We start from the raw sequence: 14,547 nt of genomic DNA, 5'->3' as shown, positions 1-14,547 counted from the left end.
GTGTTTACATATCTTGATGGCTTGAATTGCACAACTGCCTTGGTAATATGGTTATCTTGGTATAACTTGGTCCGTTTGAGAACCATAGATGCAACATTGCTTTTAGGGCACACACTTGACTCATAAAATGTACCGGTAACCATTTTTAATCAAGTCGAGATACTATAACTCTTGGGGATCATCCTGGTATTGCTGTCTTGTAGTTGAAAATACAATCCTAATCCCCTAGTTTCTACCATCATTCACTTTTTCACTATTAGTTCTTAATATAAACTTTTACCAATCATCAGAAGATAGATTAGTACTTTAAGTCCAGTCCTTGTGGTTCAACAACCCTACCACTCACGGGGTAGCACTATATTATATGTGTGTGGCCTGTGCACTTGCAGAGAACACATCAATAGGATCACGGTTTTGATTTTAAAATAGGATATATTACTATAATAAATCATTGGCTCAAAGTTTTGATTAAAAATGAAAAAATAGGAGACATTTCCAAAAAAAATTATAGGATTTCGGTTCTTACTTGGAAGTAGGAGATATTCCAAAAAGAAAACAAAGAATTAGTGTTTTGATTAAAAAAATAGGAGGCATTTCGAAAAAACAAACATAGGATTGTGGTTTTAAATGAAAAATAGTAGACATTATTATGATAAAACATACTATTAGGGTTCTGAATGACTATATGAGAGATTACTATATGAAAAACATAGGATTAGGGTTTTGATTAAAAAATTTTAGACATTCTGAAAATAACACATAGGATTAGTGTTTTGATTAAAGAATAAGAGTCATTCCAAAACAAAAACATTGGAATAGAATTTTGATTGAAAAATATGAAACATTAAAAAAAACAGCATTGGATTAATATTTTGATTAAAAATTAGCAAACATTCACAAAACAAAGATTGGATTAGGGTTTTGATTCAAAAAATGAGACATTATAAAAAGAAAACAAAGGATTATCATTTTGAAAAACCTAATCTAATGTTTTGTAACAAAAATATCTCCTATTTTTGAATCAAAACAATAATACTATGTTTTATTTCTCATAATGTCTCATATTTTTCAATCAAAACCCTAATCCTATTTTTTTAAATGGGTCCTATTTTTTTTAATCAAAACCGTAATCCTATTTTTTTTTTAAAATGTCTGTTATGTTTTAATCAAAACCCTAATCCTATGTGTGTGTGTGTATGTTCATGCTATTTTTGAAACAAAACAATAATGGTTTGTTTTCTTTTTGGGAATGTCTTCTATTTTTAAATAAAACCCATATTCCTATCTTTTGTTTTGGAAATGTCCCTATTTATCAAGTTTTGATTCAAACTCTCGATCAATGTTTTCTGTGAATGTCTACTTTTTTTGATCAAAAACACTAATCATATATTTTCTCATAATAATGTATCCTATCTTTTTAATCAAACCCCTCGAATTTTATATTTTCTTTTCATAATGTATTATTGAATCAAAATCTGAATACTATGTTTTCTTTTTGGAATGTCTTTTGTTTTTGAATCAAAACACAAATCCCATTTTTTATTTTTGCAATGTCTACTATTTTTAATCTAAAACCCCTAACCTATGTTTTCTTTACTGAATGCTTACTATATTTGAATCAAAACACTAATCCTATGTTTTCTTTTTGGAATGTCTTCTATCTTTCAATCAAATTTTGAAATCAGTATGTTTTAATTTCTTAGTATCTCCTATTTAGTAATTTTGAATCAAAACCCTAATCCTATGTCCGTAATGTCTCATTTTTATGAATCAAAAATTCTAATCCTAGCTTTTATTTCGGGAATCTTTACCTATGTTTTCTTTCTGAAATTTCTCATATTTTCATAATGGTATGTTTTCTTTTTGGATTAGAGGACATTCTGAAGACTAATCCTATGTTTTCTTTCCAAAATTATCCTAACTTTTTGGAATATTTGATATTTTTTAATAAAAGAACTATTCCTTTCTTCTCTTTTTGGAGTGTCTGCTATTTTTGATCAAAACCATAATCTTATCTTTTCTTTTCAGAATGTCTACTATTTTTCAATAAAACCCCTAAACATATGTTTTCTTTTAGTAATGTCTCCAATATTTCAATCAAAACCCTAATCCTATGTTTTCTTTTTGGAATGCCTACATTATTTGAATCAAAATTATAATCCTATGTTTTCTTTTTGGAATGTCTCCTATCTTTTAATCAAAACTCAAATCCTATGTTTTCATTTCTTAATGTCTCCAATTTATTAGTTTTGAAACAAAATCCTAATCCTATCTTTTGTTTTGGGTATCTCCGCCTATGTTTTCTTTTCAGATAAAGTGACATTCCAAAACCCTAACCATAAGTTTTTTTTTTCAGAATGCCTCCTAACTTTTTGGAATGTATGCTATTTTTGAATCAAAATGCTAATCATTTCTTTTCTTTTTGAAATGTTTGCTATTTTTTATCAAAACCCTAATCGTATCTCGTATCGTAACCCATTTTTAATCAAGCCCTTATACCTATCTTTTATTCTAGTAATGTCTCCTATATTTCATTCAAAAACCATGAATCATATGTTTTATTTTTAAATGCTCTACATTATTTCAACTCAAAATCTCAATCATATGCTTTCTTTTGGCATGTGTCCTATCGCTCAATAAAGCCTCGAATCCTATGTTTTTATTTTTAAAAAATGCCTCCTACTTATCGCTTTTTCAATCAAAAACCCCTAGTCCCATCTTCTCAAAATAGGATTTTCTTTTTCGGAATGCCCTCCCATATAATTAAGACTAATAATCCTATATTTTTTTTGGAATACCATCTATTTTTTAGTTAAAACCATAATCATGTATTTCTTATAGTAATGTTTCCTATGTTTTCATTTGGTAATGCCTCATTTGTTTTAATCAAAACATTTAATTCTATATTTTCTTTTCGGAATGTATACTATTTATTAGTTTTTGATCAAAACCCTAATCCTATGTTTTTACTTTTCGGAATACCTACTATTTTTAATCAAAACCCTAATCCTATGTTTTTTATAGTTATGTCTCATATTTTCATTCAAAACACTAATCTTATGTTTTATTTTGGGAAAGTCTGCTATTTTTAAACAAAAGAATAATGCTATGTTTTGTTTCTAGTAATTTCTCAATTTTTCAATGAAAACCATAATTCTATGTTTTTTTTTTCAACAGCTCATATTTTTCAATCAAAACACTAATCTTATTTTTTGTTTTGGAAATGCCCCTTATTTTTTGGTTTTTAATTAAAAACCCTAATCCTAAGTTTTCTTATAGTAATGTCTCCGCTTTTTCAAGAAAAATCCTAATCATATGTTTTATTCTCGAAATATGTCATATTTTTCAATGAAAAACTTAATTCTATGTTTTCTACTGGGAACGTTTACTATTTTTGAATCAAAACTATAATCTAATGTTTTCTTTTCTTAATGTCTCATATTTATAATAAAAACCCTAATCATATTTGAATGTCTACCATTTTTTAATCAAACCCCCAATCATATTTTTTGTTATTTAGTGTCTCCTATTTTTCAATCAAAACCCTAATCCTACTTTTTCTTCTACTTTTCAGGTCATCTACTATTTTTGAATCAAAACACTAATCGGATTTTTTATCTTATAGTAATGTCTCTCATCAATCAAAAAGCATAATCCTCACGAATTGTTTTTCCGAATGTCTACTATATTTGAATCAAAATCTTAATCGTATGTTTTCTTTTAAGAATGTCCCCTATTTTGCAAACAAAACATGAATCTTGTGTTTTTTTTCTTAATGTCTACTATATATAAATCTTGAATCAAAACCCTAACCTATGTTTTTTTTTCGGAATGTCTCATATTTTTTTTATTAAAAACATAATCCTTTCTTTTCTTTTTTGATTGTCTCGCTAATGAATCAAAAAACAAAAACTACTATGTTTATCTTTTGAATATGTCCTATTTTCTTTAGTTTTTGAACGATCACAAACCATTGTTTTGTTTTGTGAATGTCTCTATTTTCTGATCAAAATAATAATCATATATTTTCTTTTGCTAGTGTCTCATATTTTTCAATCAAGTCCCTAATCCTATATTTGTTTTTAGAATAGCGCCTATTTTGAATCAAAACTAAAATCCTATTTTTTCTTTGGGAATGTTTGCTATTTTTTAATCAAAACTGTAATCCTAAGTTTTCTTTTGCAAATGCCCAATATTTTTTTTGTTTTTAATCAAAACCCTAACCCTATGTTTGCTTATAGCAATGTCTCATATTTTTAATCAAAACCGAAATCCTATGTTTTCTTTTCGAATTGTCTCATATTTTTTAAGCAAAACCATAATCTTATGTTTTCTTTTGAGAATGTATGCTATTTTTTAATCAAAACAATAATTATATATATTTTCTTTTCGTAATGTCTTATATTTATTAGTCAAAGCCCTAATCCTAAGTCTTTTCTTTTTGAAATACCTCCTATTTCTGAATAAAAACCCTAATACTATGTTTTCTTTTTGGAATGTCTCCTATCTTTTAATCAAAACCCTAATTCTATTTTTTTATTTTTTTGTAATGGCTCTCTATTTTTGAACAAAAAAATTCTAATCCTATGTTTTTCTTTTTCAAAAATGCTTGTTATTTTTGAATCAAAACCATAATATTATGTTTTGTTTTCCGAATGTCTATTATTTTTGAATCAAAACAATAACCGTGTGTTTTCTTTTCACAATGTGTGATACTTTTAAATCAAAACTGTAATCCCTAAGGTGAATTGCTCATATTTTTTAATCAAACCCTAATTATATGTTTTCTCTTTGGAATGTCTGCTACTTTTTTAATCAAGACAATAATCCTATGTTTTCTTTCTTAATATCTCATATTTTTCAATCAAAAACGTAATCCTATGTTTTTGTATTGGAATGCCTCCTATTTTTGAATCAAAACCTTTATCTTATGTTTTATTTTGGGAATGCCTACTATTTTTAATCCAAAACTCTAATCCTAATTTTTCTTTTCGGGTTCCTTGTATATTTGAATCAAAACCGTAATCCTATGTTTTATTTTTGAAATATCTCTTATTTTTCAATCAAAAACCTATTCTTTTTTTTTCTTAATGTCTACTATTTTTGAAGCAAAACCCTAATCCTATGTTTTCTTTTTGGAATGTGTAATACTTTTATTTTTTGAATCAAAACGCTAATCCTTTGTTTTTTTTTTGGAATTTCTCATTTTTTTAAATAAAACCCTAATCATATGTTTTTTTTCTGAAATGTCTCCTAGTTTTTAATAAAAATCACATTTATATCTTTTCTTTTCTTAATGCCTCCTATTTTTGAAATTAAAACCCAAAATACTATGTTTTCCCTTTTTAGAATGTACTTTTTTTCAATCAAAAACCCCAATCCTATGTTTTCATTTAAGAATGTCTTCTATTTTTAAATTGAAACGTAATCCTATGTTTTCTTTTCGAAATGTTTCCTATTTTTTAGTTTTAAATGAAAACCGTGATCCTTTGATGTCTTTTCTTAATATCTAATACTTTTTAATCTAAACACTAATCCTATATTTACTTTTTGGAATGTTACCTAAATTGGATTTCAAATAATATCCTAATCCTATTATTTCTTCTCGGAATGTCTTCTAGTTTTTAATCAAAACTATAAACCTATGTTTCTTTTGTGAATGTCTCTGATTTTTTAAGCAAACCTTAATCTTATGTTTTCTTTTGTGTTTGTCTGCTATGTTTTAATCAAAACATTAATCCTATGTTTTCTTTTTGTCAAGTCCCTAATCCGATGTTTTCTTTTTGGAATGTCTACAATTTTGGATTCCAAACCATAATCCGATATTTTCTGATATTAATGTCTCCTATTTTTCAATCAAAACCCTAATCCTATATTTTATTTTCTCAATGCCTACTATATTTCAATAAAAACACTAATCCTTTGTTATCTTTCTGGAATATCTACAATATTTGAATCAAAACCTAATCCTATGTCTTCTTATAGTAATGTCTAATATTTTTCAATCAAAAGTCTAATCCTATGTTTTCTATACTCAATGCTTGCTATATTTTAATCAAAGCCCTAATCCTATTGTTTCTTTTCTGAATGTGTTCTATTTTCAAACAAAACCCGAATCTTATGTTTTCTTTTCTTAATTTCTCCTATTTATTAGTTTTGATTCAAAACCATAACGTATTTTTTCTTTTCAAAATGTCTCTTGTTTTTCAAGAAAAGAACTAATCCTTTCTTTTCTTTTCGGAATGTCTGCTACTTTTGAATCAAAACCCTAATCATATGTTTTCTTTTTGAAATTTGTCCTATTTTCAGTTTTGAATCAAAATCGTATTCCTTTGTTTGTTTTCGGAATATCTCATTTTTTTAATCAAACCTAATCCTATGTTTTGCTTTGGTAATGTTTGCTAATTTTTAATCAAAAACCTATTCCAATGTTTTATTTTCAAGATGTCTCACATTTTTCAATCAAAGCCCAAATCCTACATTTTATTTTCTGAGTGCCTCATATTTTTCAATCAAAACCCTAATCGTATGTTTTTTTTTGGGAGTGTTTGCTATTTTTTAATTGAAACCTTAATCATTTGTTTTCTTATAGTAATGTCTCCTATATTTTAATAAAAATCCTAATCCTATATTTTCATTTCAAAATTAATAGTATATTTGAATCAAAATACTAATCCTATGTTTTCTTATAGTAATGTCTCCAATTTTTTATTCAAAAACCTAATCCCATGGTTTCATAAACTAATGTCTCCTATTTTTCAATGAAAACAATAATCTTATGTTTTCTTTTTAGAATGCCTAATATATTTTAATCAAAACAATAATCTATGTTTCTTTTCTAAATGGCTTCTATTTTTCAATGAAAACACTAATTCTATTTCTTTCTTTTTTAATGACTCATATTTTTAATTAAAAATCCTAATCCTATGTTTTATTTTTTTAACGTCTCCTACTTTCTGAGCAAAAACCTAATCCTATGTTTTCTTCAAGAAATGTCTCATATTTTTGAATTCAAACCGTAATCTTATGTTATCTCTTCGAAATGCTTCTTATTTTGTAATCAAAAACCTAATCCTATGTTTTCTTATAGTAATGTCTCCTATTTATCATTCAAAACCCAAATCCTATGTTTTCTTATTGTAATGTCTCATTTTTTTTCAATCAAAACCTTAATCCTATATTTTCTTGTAGTAATCTGTTTTATTTTTTAATCAAAACCCTAATACTATTTCTTTGTTTTAGGAATGTCTACTTTATTTGAATCAAAATCATAATCCAATGTTTTCTTTCCGAAATGTCTCCTATCTTTTAATCAAAGCCAAATCCTATTTTTTTTCTTAATATCTACTATTTATCATTTTTTTGAATTAAAACCCCTAACGTATATATGTTTTCTTTTATCAATGTCTCTTATTTTACAATAAAAAATCTAATCTGATATTTTCCTCACGTAATGTCTGCAATTTTTTATTCAAAATCCTAATACTATTTTTCGAATGTGTCCTATTTTTTTAATTTTTGAATAAAAAAACTTAACATCATGAATTACCTTTCGAAATGTATTATTTTTTTCCGAAACAAACCCTAATCCTATCATTTCTTATACTATATTTTCCATTCAAAATGTCTACTTTTTTTTTAATCAAAACCCTAATCCTATATTTTCTTTTTGAAATGCCTCATATTTTTAATCAAAACCCTAATCCTACATTAATTAAATAAACATAATAGAAAGGGCAAAGAAAAAACATCATCCTAGGGTTTACAAGTCCAAGTACCACTAGGGGTTTAGCTCCCCATGGACCAAGATACAATCAATAATGAAATTGAGAGTAAAAGCATGCAATCTATAAGTAAAACCCCCTTCGTATTCATGTCGATGGTATTGTGGAGTGGCCGCGTCTTCTCCAAAGGTTTACTAGTCAAGCCTAGGGAACACCTCAATGAATCAATGCCAATGAAAGATCTCCCAATAACTCTCTTCCGAAGGAACACGGTGTTGAAAGCCATAGAACCACTCCAAAAGCCTTTCCAAAGCCCCTCTAAACGATAGCCGCGAGCACTTCAAAAGATGGTGAAGAGATGGGCAAACGATGGGAAAAAGATTCTTTAAATCGGGCTGAAATCGTGACTTAAATAGGGCTGGAATCGGGCATCCACATGAGGGTGTGGGATTTCCACATGCATGTGTGAGTCTGCAGGAATCGTTTTTCAGCGGACTGTGAACAACAACTACTACAGTAATTTTCTACAGTAGCCTACTAAAGTACTCCGTAAAAAATACTCCCGAATCCACACTTTTCATCGAGGCAACATGAACGGATACATGTCTATGTGGTAGATTGCGCTGCATCTTCAATAAACACACATTTGATGACAATCTTGCTAGTGTTGCACAAGTCAGAACACATGACTGTGGCTGACTTTGTGCCCCTCCAATTTGCATATTCCCTTGAACACAATAGAGGTTGCCACACACTCACATGTATTTGAGCGCAACTTGTGTCTTCACATGTGTTGAATTCAAGATTTCATTAATAAAGTGCATTCACAATCTACTTTGGCTTCATTCTTCCATACTTGTCTCCATAACCCTACATGCACAAAAGAACACAAATACGGATGTATTAGCGATAAAATCAGAGAAAAGTAATGCTCATAGTAAGAAAAGAATACTTCATATTACTAATACACAAGCACTTATCACATTAAAAAAAAATAGGATTTTTTGAGTGTCACGCCCAAGCATATTAAAGCCAGATTTCCAGATTCTAGGATAAGTTATTGACCACCACTGAGACAGAAAGCATTCAATCAGTTTCCCAGGGTCAGTCGATTACCAACATTGGTTCCATCTTTCATATCCCTTGGCTCGAATCCTACTAACATGTTCGTTACTCTTTAGCATCATTCTCTCACTCAACATCATAAGATATTGACCACAACTGAGACAAAAAGCATTCGATTAGTTTCCCAGCGTAACACACTATGATCACCGTCAAAGAAGGACGACCAATTTGTTGAGTCTACGTTTTTGATTAAAAAATAGTAGACAATACGAAAAAAAACATAAGATTATTATTTTGATTAAAAAATAGAAGACATTCTGAAAAGAAAATATAAGATTAGTGCTTTTATTAAAAATAAAGGCCATCTAAAAAAATACTTAGGACATTACGAAAAAAACTTACTTTTACTGTTTTGATTAATAAATAGCAGACATTCTGAAAAGAAAACATAAGATTAGGGTTTTTATTTGAAAGTAGAAGTCATTCTAAAAAGAAAACATCGGATAAGGATTTTAATTCAAAAATAATAGCCATTACGAATAGAAAACATAATATTAAGGTTTTGATAAAAAAATTAGCATAAAAATGCCAAAAACAAAAAGTTAGGATTAGGGTTTTGATTCAAACAAAATGAGACATTCCAAAATGACACATTAGGAAGAGAAAAACAAAGGATTAGGGTTTTTTGATTCAAAGCTGAAAAAAATAATACACATTCTGAAATAAAAACATTGGACTAGTGTTTTGATTGAAAAATGAAGACATTACAATAAGAAAATAGAGGATTAGGGTTTTGAAATGAAAAAAATAGGAGACATTACTATAAGAGATCATTGGATTAGAATTTTATTCAAAAATAGTAGGCTTTCGGAAAAGAAAATATAGTATTAAGGTTTTGATTGAAAAATATGAGACATTACTATAAGAAAAACATAGGAGGCATTCCGCAAAGAAAAACATAAGATTAGGCCTTTTGATTTAAAAACCGAAAAAATAGGACACATTTCAAAAAGAAAACATAGGATTACTGTTTTGATTAAAAAATAGTACACATTGCTAAAAGAAAACATAAAATGACGGTTTTAATTCAAAAATATGAGTCATTAAGAAAAGAAAACGTAGGATTCGGGTTTTGATTGAATGCCTTCTATTTTTAATGAAAAGCCATATTATGTTTTCCCAAAAATAACAAACATTCCAAAGAAAAAATTTAGGATTAAGGTTTTGATTGAAAAATGGGAGATATTACAAAAAGAAAAACATAGGATTAGGGTTTAAAATCAAAACAGAAAAATATGAGGCATTTCGAAAAGAAAACATTGGATTATTTTTTTGATTGAAAAATAAGAAAAATTACTATAAAAAAACATATAATTATGGTTTTGATTTAAAATCAAAAGTAGTAGACATTAACAAAATAAAACATAGGATTTGGGTTTTGATTTAAAGATAGTACACATTATGAAAATGAAACATTGGTTTTAATTTTAAAAATAGCATACATTCCAAAGAAATGACACGTTATTGTTTTGATTCAAAGATAGGAAACATAGCATTAAGGTTTTGATCGAAAAACCTAATCTTAAGTTTTCTTTTTGGATTGTCTACTATTTTTGAATCAAAACCCTAATCCTATTTTTTCTTATGATAATGTCTCCTATTTTTCAATCAAACACCTCATCTTGTATTCTTTTTTAAATGCCTACTATATTTGAATCAAAATCCTAATCCAATATTTTTCTTTTCAGAATGCCTACTATTTTTAAATCATAAACCTAATCCTCTGTATTCTTATAGTGATGTCTCCTATTTTTCATTCAAAACACTAATTCTATATATTCTTATAGTAATGTTTACTATTTTCAATAAAAAAGCTAATCCTATGTTTTTTTTTCGGCATGCCTACTATATTTGAATCAAAACACTAGTCCTAAGTTTTCTTTTTGGAATGTTACCGATCTCTAAATAAAAAACCGAATCCTATGCTTTCTTTCTTTAATGTTTTCTATTTATTAGTTTTGAATCGAAACCCTAACCTATGTTTCCCTTTCGGAATATCTCCTATTTTTTCATTAAAAACCTAATCCTTTCCTTCTTTTTGAAATATCTGCTATTTTTGAATCAAAATTATAATCTTATGTGTGTTTGTTTTAGAATGTATCTTAATTTAGTTTTGAATAAAAACCCTAATTCTTTGTTTTCTTTTCAAAATGTCTCATGTTTTTAATCCAAACCCTAACCTATCTTTTGTTTTGGGAATATATGCCAATTTTTAATCAAAACCCAAATCCTAAGTTTTCTTTACATAATGTCTCCAATTTTTGAATAAAAAGCATAATCTATGTTTTCTTCTAGTAATGTCTCATATTTTTGCTAATTTTTAATTAAAACTCCAATCCAATGTTTTCTTTTTGGAATGTCTCAACTTTTTTAATCAAAACTCTAATCCAATGTTTTCTTTTCGGAATGCCTCATAGTTTTCAATCAAAACCCTAATCCTATGTTTTCTCTTCATAATGTCTACTATTTTTGAATCAAAATCCTAATCCTATGCTTTCTTATAGTACTGTTTACTATTTTTTAATGAAAATCTGAATCCTAGATTTTTCTTTTTGAATGCCTCCTATTTCTGAATCAAAAGCCTAATCTTATGTTTTCTTTTTGTAAATGGCCACTAGTTTTTATTCAAAGCAATAATTGTATGTTTTCTTTTTGGAATGTCTCCTATTTTTCAATCAAAACACTAATCCTATGTTTTCTTTTCAGAATGTCTACTATTATTGTTTTAATTAAAAACAATAAGATTTCGGAATGTCTCCTATTATTGTTTTCAGAATGTCTCCTATTTTTCAATCAAAACCATAATCCTATGTTTTTCTTATAGTAATTTCTCATATTTTTCATTCAAAATCCTAATCCTATGTTTTCTTATAGTAATGTCTGCTATTTTTCAATCAAAACCGTAATCCTATGTTTTCTATTCGGAATGCCTACTATATTTTAATCCAAATAGTAACCTATATTTTCTTTTTTAAATGTACCATATTTTACAATTAAAACCTTAATCCTATTTTTCTTTTTCGATTGTCCACTATTTATTAATCAAAACCCTAATCCTATATTTTTATATAGTATCGTCTGTCATTTTTCATTCAAAACCCTAATCCTATGTTTTCTTATAGTAATCTCTCCTATTTTTTAATCAAAACCCTAATCTTAAATTTTCATTTCAGAATGCTTACTCTATTTGAATCAAAACCCGAAACATATTTTTTCTTTCCGGATTGTCCCTTCTCTTTCAATCAAAACATGAATCCTATATTTTCTTTTCTTAATGTTTTCTATTTATTAGTTTTGATTTAAAATTCTAACTTATGTTTTCTTTTTCAGAATGTCTCATATTTTCAATACAAACCTAATCCTTTCTTACCTTTTTAGAATGCATGCTATTTTTGAATCAAAACTCTAGTTCTGTGTTTTTCTTTTGAAAAAGGGCACTAATTTTCAGTTTTGAATCAAAGACTAATTCTCTATTTTATTTTCGGAATGTCACATTTTTTTGAATCAAAACTCTAATTCTATCTTTTGTTCTGAGTTTCTCTGCTAATTTTTATCAAAACCCTAACTTTATGTTTTCTTTTCAAAATGGCTCATATTTTTAATTAAAACCCTAATCCTATATTTTCAGAATCAAACCAGAATCATATGGCTTTTTCTAGGAATATCTCTCTCACAATCATATGTTTTCTTTGAAATGTCTCGTATCTTAATCATACACCCTAATAGTAAGTTTGTTTACTGAAATGCCTCCTATTCTTTAACCAAAACTCTAGTCTTTTTCAATAAAAACCCTAATTTCTATTAAGAGTGACTACCATTTTTGAATCAAAACCCTAATCCGAAGTTTTCATTTGTAAATTTCCACTATCGATAATCTAAAGACCAATCCTATGCGCATCATAATAATGCCTCTATCCTAATACTATGTTTTCTTTTGAAAATGCCTTCCAATTTTTGAAGCAAAAACCCAATCCCTGTTTTCTTTTGGAAATTTCCACTATGAATATATATATTCCCTTTACGTACTCATTTTGCAATGTACAGCTATTTACGAAAACAAAACCTTAATCCCTGTGTTTCTATATACTCCTTACCATATTATAAAAATAAAACTCAAAACTCCGTTGTTTTCTTTTTGAGGAATGTTCTCGTTTTTAAATCAAAACACACACTCTATCTTTTGTTTATGAGCTCTCATCACTAGTGGAATTAACGACTAATCCCATATTTTGCTGTATTGCGCTTTTTGGACAAAGATCCTAATCCTGTTCTAGAATGCCCTCCTATGTTTTCTTTAGGGATTTTAATTTAAAAATAGGAGACATTAATATTTGAAAACATAGGATTAGATTTTTGATTAAAAATAGTACGTTCGAAAGAAAACATGCGTTTGGTTTATTCAAAAAGGGATATTGAAGGGAAAACAAAAGGCGGAAGATTAAAACAAAATAGGATTGGGTTTGATTAAAAACATTATAAAGAGAGCAAGATTCGATTTTGATTCAGGGAAAGAATAGGACATTCGAAAGAAAATATGGGATTGAGTTTTTGATTCAAAATTGCATCATTTAAAAAAGAACATAGGATTATGTTTTGACTACGAAAGAAAACATAGGATTAAGGTTTTGATTCAAAATGAAAATTATTATAACAAACCATAGGTTGGTCTTTTGTAAAATCAAAATAGGAAATTTACAAATGGAAACTTTGGATTAGGGTTTTGATTCAAAAGGTAGTAGTCACTCTTAATAGAAATTAGGGGTTTTTATTGAAGAGCTAGAGTTTTGGTTAAAGAATAGGAGGCATTTCAGTAAACAAACTTACTATTAGGGTTTTGATTAAGAAATATGAGACATTCGAAGAAGAAATATGATTATTTTTTTAGAAAAATAAGAGATATTCTAGAAGGAGCATATGATTACGGTTTGATTTTAAGAAAAATATGGGATTATGGTTTTAATTAAAATTGAGCATTTTGAAGGAAAACATGAGGTTAGGGTTTTGATAAAGGTGTGAAACTCAAAACAAAGATGGGGTTAGGTTTTGATTCAAAAATGACATTCGAAAAGAAAATGAAAATTAGTCTTTGATTCAAAGCGAAATGGTGGTGTTTTTTGAAAGAAAACACGGAGACTAGAGTCTTGATTTAAAAGTGCACATTCTAAAAGGTAGAAAGGATTGTGTTTGTTGTTGAAAATGAGACGATTCTGAAAAAGAAGAACATAAGTTGGAATTTAAATCAAGAACTAATAAATAGAAAACATTAAGGAAGTAGAAAATATAGGTTCATGTTGTTTTTGATTGTGAAGAAGGGTTAATCTGGAAAGAAAAATATGTTGAGTTTGATTCAAATAGGTAAGCATTACGAAGTGAAAATTTAAGATTTGGGTTTTGATTAAAAAATAGGAGATTTTATGAAAACATAGGTTTGGGGTTTGAATGAAAAATGACGATACTATATAAAAATATAGGATTGGGTTTTGATTAATAAATGGTGGACAATCCGAAAAGAAAATAGGATTAGGTTTTGTTGTAAAATATGGTACATTTAAAAAGAAAATATAGGTTACTGTTTGGATTCTGCAAAATATAGTAGGCATTAGAATAGAAAACATAGGATTACGGTTTTGATTCAAAATAATGTGTGTGAGACGATTACCTCTCTCTCTCTCTACGCCGCATAGGAGGAATGACGGCG

Source organism: Dioscorea cayenensis, chromosome 9 (genome assembly GCF_009730915.1).
Source record: "Dioscorea cayenensis subsp. rotundata cultivar TDr96_F1 chromosome 9, TDr96_F1_v2_PseudoChromosome.rev07_lg8_w22 25.fasta, whole genome shotgun sequence".
Classification (NCBI taxonomy): Eukaryota; Viridiplantae; Streptophyta; class Magnoliopsida; order Dioscoreales; family Dioscoreaceae; genus Dioscorea; species Dioscorea cayenensis.
The sequence above is the reverse complement of the archived record's forward strand: the minus strand, read 5'-3'. Positions refer to the sequence as shown.